Raw genomic sequence first — 6,023 nt, 5'->3', positions numbered from 1 at the left:
GAAGAAGAAGAAGAAGAAGAAGAAGAAGAAGAAGAAGAAGAAGAAGAAGAAGAAGAAGAAGAAGAAGAAGAAGAAGAAGAAGGAGTGAGATCAAGAACTCTTCCTGTGTCCTCAGTGAAGTCTGAGTTATGGTGGGACTTCACTGGGACAGCCAGCCTGGGCTGTGACTGCGCTTCACTGACCCTGTTGTTAGTGGATGCTGCCGACGCCCGGGCCTCAGTGCGATTAACCAGTACAGGTCCGTGAAGAACCTTAGCAGAACCAAGTGGTCGGGAGAGACAACCAAGGGGGAATTTGAGAAAGGGAAAGGAAGGGGAAGGGGTGTGTGTGTGTGTGTGTGTGTGTGTGAGAGAGAGAGAGAGAGACAGACAGACAGACAGACAGAGAGAGAGACAGAGACAGAGACAGAGACAGAGAGAGACAAAGACAATGATAAAGAAGTAGAAGTAGATGAGAGAGAAGAAATGAGGGAACCAGAGGTGGCCATCCTGGAGAGTGAGGGATGCTATTGGACCTGTTCCTGGAACATCCACAACATGGACTCAGGCATTGATTCCATGGTAGATGCCACATCCGCCACATTCGCACCCCAACTTCTTCTCCACTCCCAGGCTATCTTTCCACACTTTTACAAGAGAAAAGCCGGCAGCAACTCCAAGGCAATCTGACCTTGATCCACAGCCTTCCTGCCGGCCTTGGGTAGAGAAGGTGGCCAGGGAGCCCGGAAGCAGAAGCCCTGACCCACCGGCCAAACAGAGGGCTCTCAGAGCGTGGGCCAGCCTCTAAATCGTTCTTTTGTTTTGCAGGCTTTAGCGAACACGGTTTGATTTCATGTGACTGTGCTATTTCAGGAGGAGTAAATATTGCTGGCGGTCTGTTTAAAAAGGCCAATGACCTGAAATTTTTTTCTTTTCTTTTCCATTTGAATTATCTCCAAGAGGCAGGCCTCCCCCAGCATCCTGAGCCTTAACTCCTTGGCTTTCAATTTGAACTTGCCCTCTTTGTCTTCTGCTATGCTGGACAGGCAAAGGAAAGAGCAAAGATACAGGGATAGAGGCAGAGAGCTGACCTAGGCTCACGGGGAGGGGGGAGATGCCCCAGGTGTACCTGCAAGAGGCCAGGGAGCCCGGACTTTCTGCTGCTTTTGCTGCTTCCAGAGCTGATGTTTGACCTGTAATTATAGCCTCTTTCCTCTGATTTCCACTGTGAAAATAGCAATGTTCAGGCTGAGCGCAGAGCAGGGGAAACAAAGCGCTGCATAAAGGATCAGGGATTTATAAATACAGTTGAAATTACAGGATTGTTAACCTCATGGCTTAACGCTCTGGAGAGAGGGCTGGGAAGACAGAACACAGTGCTTCAGACTTGCCTTGGCTCCTAAAATATCCAGGTGTGACACTTGAAGGACCCAGGCAAGGAACGATTCACTGCGTCCCTTTCCCACGGATGGGGAAACACTGGAGGGAAAGAAGGAGAAGAAGGTCCCTGGCCAGAATCTTTATTTTGATTTCTTAATAATTCTTACTTACCATCAAATTGTTCTGTCTCTTCTACCAGAGACAAGGGGTAGAAGCTTGTTGAAGTGCCTGCCTCTGGGGTTCAATTTTCCCCTGGGTTTCATGAACTAGTTAATGATTGCTGTCTTGCCAACACTAAGTCAAGTGTGGCTTCTGATGTGAGCAAGAGAACTCTTGACTAACACTACTTGTGCCAAGGTTCTGCAGGACGGTCGGACAGGTGACATGATCAGCCCAGCATCTCAGCTGGTTCTGCAAGGGTTAAGGGCTCGCAACTCTGCTCTCCAGAAGGTGAGGAGAACATCCTAAGTAGTCCTTAGGACCCAGTAGCTGCAGAAGAGAAGAAGAGGGAAGGCTTGTGGTCTGGCCTCTGTCTTCACAGAGAGTCACAGCCAAGCATTCCCTATAGCAAATCTCTGGAAGAGCCCACGGCGATCACCTCCCATCTCCTGTTGCAGCATCTGAACTCTCACTGTTGGATGGCAGTGAGTTCAGCCCCGTGTTTCTCACTTGGCAGAGCTATAGAACAGTGACCCACAGTGGCCAGGGGTGTGATCCCTGGCCTGCTGTACTGGCCCCATCCCAGGGGTGGGCTGAGATGGTGATTGAGACTGGGCGTGGTGGCGCATGCCTGTATTCCCAGCACTTGGGAGGCTGAAAATCAGGAGGATCACTACAAGTCCAATCTGTGTAGTGAGATCCTGTAGATGCTATACTAAATACATTTTTAAAAAAGAAAACAAACCAGTGACCAACCACCCACCTACCTTCCCTGTGCTGCGTGGATGCTTCACACGAAGTATCCCTGTCCTGTCTGGTGTCAGCAAGGCCAACGCAAAGCCCAGAACTATCTGAACCCTGGATCCAGCTTCCTCATCTGTTACTTAGAGGATCGGGCTACCAAGTCTTGCAAATCCCTTCTGACTCTGTCTCCTGACACAGAGGTAAACTGCTGAGCAAGAATCGTTCTCCATAAGTAGCATTTACTTTCCACCAAAAAAACAAGGGAAAAAGAGGGAAAGGATCAAGAAACCCTCTTTTTTCTTCCCATTTAAGGTGAGCTGGCCTGTTTTAGAAAATAAAGGATATTTCTCACCTGTCATTGGAGCTAAAAACGTAGACTTTTTATATAAGAAATGAAAATTTTCTGCAGAAAATGTAAACATAAGTAAGCAAAAAGAAAATAACTTCTAGAACCTACAATCTTTCCTATCAATGATGACTCCTAGGGCTGGAGAGACAGCTTGGTGGTCTAAGCACCTGCACGGCAAGCACAAAGACCTGGGTTTGAGCCTAAGTATTGCATGTTGTGCTGGCCCCAGAACCAGGAGTGGGAGCGTACTCCTGTGATGCCCGTACTGGGCAGGCTGAGACAGGAGAATCACTGTGAGTCCAGATAAATACATAAAATTGTTTTAAAAAGATGACTTCTGTGAATTTTTTGTATATAAATTACAATATGTTTCTATATCATGTTATGATTTGAATGTGTTCCTCAAATTTCATGCATTAGACACTTAAATATTATATATAATATTTAATTAAATATTAAATACATTTGGAGGCAGGGCCTCTGAGAAAAAATTAGCATTGGATGAGATCCTAAGGGTGGGTCCCCCACAATGTATTTAGAGGCTTTATAAGAAGAGATAGAAGCTGGGTGTGGTGACACACACCTGTAATTCCAGCAGTTGGGAGGCTGAGGTAGGATTGTGTCAGGATTCTATTTTTTCTATCCATTCTGTTTTTCAAGATGATCTTCACATTTAGTGTCTTTTTATGTTAAAAAATAGATACCTAAAAACATTTTTATGGTATAGTACACATACAGCATTGACTTTAATAGCTATATGGTAATCTCATATTCCAGTGCACCTGAATTTCTGGAACCAATTTCCTATGGCTGGATAGTCGGCTACACTTACTTCTCAGTAGTATTAGTAACTTTATAAACACACGTCATACAAACAGTTGTATTTTTTTTAAGGCTTCCAGGTGAGCAGTGAGTAGCAATTCAGCTGATCAGCGGGTGAAGCTGACAGGCCCCTTTGCTGTGGACTCAGAAGCTCTTCAGGGTTGCAGGAAGCCATTTGGCTCTTCTCTTGCGCAAGCCCCTCCCTCTGCAGTCACTGCTGATTGCGCTGGCATCCTCTTCTCCCCGAAAGGCAGCCAGCAGGAAGCCAGGCAAAGCCTGTGAGGGGCTTGGCAGGCGACCTACGCCTAAAAGAATTTCCTGTGCTGGAGGGCAACAGGCAGGCTGAACAGGTGCCCCCAGGGCAGCAAACGCCACCACCAAGTGTGGGAGAAGGCACGGTAGCCAGGCCATGAGTTAAGCACTGCCTACCGAGGTCACTTGTGAACCCCGCAAATCTAAGAGAGGAAGGACTCACCTCCAGTGTGATTCCCAGAGCCCCCTCCCTGGACCAGCTTGTTTGCTCTGGTGGATGAAGGAGTGGCCTTGTGGAGCCCAGCTCTGGCTCCAGCATCTCGTACCTGTGTGATCTTCGGCTTGGTCCCCATCTTCCTGCTACTGAGTCTCCCCATCTGCAAATGAGATTATTGATACCTAATACAAAAGATGCAAAATAAGTGACAAATAAGTGCAAGGCTTTAGAGGATGGCTTAGCCTACAGGAGGTATGGCTGTGCCTGCGCCAGGAAGCAGGTTCCACCCACAATCTCAGGAGTTCTGAGTCCCCTGGGTCAAGGGGTCAATGATATTTACAAGGACACACTGATGACCTCAGAGATCCTATTATTAGTTTGCTGTGTCAGCACTGCTGCTTCTTACTGCAGACTCGTGCACCCCTGCAATGCCTGGGCTGCCTTACACCCCATCATGTCCTCCACTGTGCCTTGCACAGTCTAAGTACTCCATCTGTGATGGATTCTTCACTCACAAGTGTCTTTCCACTGCACACCCAGTGCAGCCAGTCTGGCCTGGTGCAGTGGGTAGCTGGGCCCGCAGCCTGGCTCTGCTTCCTCCTGGCAGGCTTCCCTAAGCCACTCTCCCTGGAGGAAAAAGCACCAGCAGCCTCAGCAGCAAGCGAGCATTGTGTACACAGCCAAATCCTGGGGGCTGAATGTTGCTGTCACCTTCTTCAGTTGACAGACTTAGAAAAGCAGCCCCTTTGGAGGCGACAAATGTAGAGGCGTACTGTGTTTGGGGGTCACCTCCTCCCAGGAAGGTAGGATGCCTGTCTGCATCCCAAGATGGTCCCAGCTGCCCACTCTGGCTTCCCTCTTTGATGTCGCTAAGCCTAGAACTCCAAGAGAAATAAGGGAATGAAGCTTGTGAGCATTGTTGGTCCTTCTCACCCCTTTGGTCTCTTCTGGCCACTTATTGACCACTGGGGCCACCAGATTTGGCCCAGATTGCCCAGCAGCTACCCGTGCCCCCATTTCATGTTTGCTGGAGGGAGATCTAGGAGACCAGGCAAGGAGACAGGAAGGAGTCCCTCTAGGGTCCTGGAGACTTGTAGCAAAGATGGAACTCAAGGTGCCAGGGGACAAGGATATAATTTTCCTTTTTCTGTAGCATTACTTGCCACCAGGCATTCTATTGAGCAATAACATTAACAGCTAGGACACAGTGCATACTGCCTGCTGATTGCTATGCTGAGCACCTTACACATATTGACTCATTTCATCATTATGAAAAAGAACTTTGAAGTAGGTAGTTATATTCTCTCCATTTTACAGTCAAGGGAACTGAGGCAGAGTAGCTTGTTCAAGAGGTCAAAGTAACTTAACGGTACCCTCAGTTATACACCTTATTCCTACTCAAACATTTTCAATTAAAGTTCTAAAGGAGCGTGCATACAGGCATATGTTTAACTCTCAGAATAACTCTAAAAGCTGGGTGAATCTAGTCTCATTTTAGAGGTGAAAAAAGTCAAAGCCCAGAAAGGTTAAATACGTTGAGGCTGCACAGCACACAGGTGGTGGATGTATGCCAGACCTGGCTGGCGCCACCTACCCTGCTGTGGAGAGAAGGTGTTGTACAGTGAGAGAGAAAGCCCAGTGGAGTTAGCAAAGGGGGCAACAGCAAGACTGCGGGAGCTGGGATTGAGCAAGTAGAGTCTGCTGGAGGGAGCACCCAGGGGCGGCAGAGGGCAGGCAGAGGCTCAGGAGCCAAAGCTCGGGTCACCTGTCGGCAGTGTTGCTGCTTCCAAGCCACGTGGACTAGCCACACTGGCCGGCTGCTTTAGATCTGACAGTGACAGATTTCTCAGGGCCTCTTAGAGAGGTGAAGCATCCAGTACTCAAAAAAAGGACTCAGACATAGCCAAGTGTTCACTGGACACATTTTAAGGCTCCTGGCACCTTCCCTCTGCCCTTTCTAAGCCATCTCATACTTTTTGTTGTTGTTGTCCTCTTCCTCTGGGAGTTTTTCAGCTATCTTCAGTTCCAGGTTGTTGGGCTCCATCTATCATAGATCTGGGAAGAACTATGAGGATCCTGAGGCCGTTGTCCACTTTAAGGCCACTTAAAGATGGCCCTGTCC

The sequence above is a fragment of the Octodon degus genome, unplaced genomic scaffold (assembly GCF_000260255.1).
Source record: "Octodon degus isolate 3935 unplaced genomic scaffold, OctDeg1.0 scaffold00017, whole genome shotgun sequence".
Taxonomy (NCBI): domain Eukaryota; kingdom Metazoa; phylum Chordata; class Mammalia; order Rodentia; family Octodontidae; genus Octodon; species Octodon degus.
The sequence above is the reverse complement of the archived record's forward strand: the minus strand, read 5'-3'. Positions refer to the sequence as shown.